This window comes from Gavialis gangeticus, unplaced genomic scaffold (assembly GCF_001723915.1).
Source record: "Gavialis gangeticus isolate Ggan-Ray unplaced genomic scaffold, GavGan_comp1, whole genome shotgun sequence".
Lineage (NCBI taxonomy): Eukaryota > Metazoa > Chordata > Crocodylia > Gavialidae > Gavialis > Gavialis gangeticus.
In genome coordinates this window covers 1,708,317-1,709,280 of record NW_017729013.1, presented here as the reverse complement: position 1 = coordinate 1,709,280, position 964 = coordinate 1,708,317, and the positions used below count along the sequence as shown (strand labels likewise).

At 68.6% G+C, this 964-nt stretch overlaps 1 protein-coding gene across 2 annotated transcripts in view; it reads left to right on the top strand.

The window, feature by feature from the left end:
• The first annotated feature begins 387 nt into the window (after positions 1 to 387).
• WBSCR17 (Williams-Beuren syndrome chromosome region 17) overlaps positions 388 to 964 on the top strand; it is a 375,733-nt gene continuing 375,156 nt past the window's right edge. Inside the window, exon 1 of one of the 2 annotated variants that reach the window (XM_019511375.1) lies at positions 388 to 847. The gene's annotated coding sequence lies outside the window, so the exon portion shown is untranslated. Of the gene's footprint in view, positions 854 to 964 lie in introns of both variants that reach the window. The other variant, XM_019511374.1, reaches the window with a different exon arrangement.

Sequence of the window (964 nt, the reverse complement as noted above, 5' to 3'; positions counted from 1 at the left end):
CTTAAAACCCCAACCACCCTCGCTCCTGTCCACGTGCTTTCCATCAGGTATCTGAAGTCTGCTGCTAGCGTTGTCCCTAGGGCGAAGGCCAGGGCTAGGTGGCTGCAGACTTCACAAGCTCCGGGCAGGGGCAATGCCTTTCTTTAAGAGCGGCCTCGGGCCTCCCTCCTCGGGGCCTTGTTGGAGCTGGCACAATGTTGATGCACGTGAGAGCAGTTGCATCCTCAGCCTGGAAACTTTCTCACCTGCGTGGCTGTGACTCTCCAGCCAGGTGAGCAGGGGCAGCACCGGGAGCTGGCACTAGAGGGCTGCTGAGCCGGGGTTGGAGAGCCTGGGCGAGGAGGCAGGACCGGAGAGCCCTGCCGCGGCGGGGGGTGACTCGGAGCCGCAGCGAACAGCGCGACAAGGAGCTGCCCGCAACTAGTGCACCCAGGCCCGTGTCTTTGTTGCGTTTGGTAGGACCGGGCCCGTCCGTAACGATTGCAAAAAGCAACTGCGCGTCTCCAAGCACCAGGCACAACCTCCCCCCCACGCTTCCTTTCCCTTTCCTCCTCCTCCTCCTCCCCCCCCCCCGCACCCGGTGCATCTCCAGCCGCCTGCGCGTCCCCTCTCCAGCCCGGGTTTTCCTTGCAGCCCGGCCCCAGGCATGCGGCGGGGACTCGGGCACCCGGGAGGGCCGGGCTCCGCCGCCGGCCGCGGGGATAGGGATGGGGATGGGGATGCAGAGGCGCCGGCCCCCGCGGCTGCAGCAGAGCCGAGTCCCGGCCGCCAGCATGACCTGAGCCCGCATCCCCGGGGAGGAGGAGGAGGAGGAGGAGGATGCGGGGGCCGCCCCACACCAGCACCAGTGCCAGTGCGTGCTGCTGGGGATGGGTGGGGTGGGCAGGGGGTGCAGGGGCTTTGCCGCAGCGGTGCCCCCGCACGTTTGGGCAGCGGGGACCCCCGGGAGCCGTGCCGCAGTCCC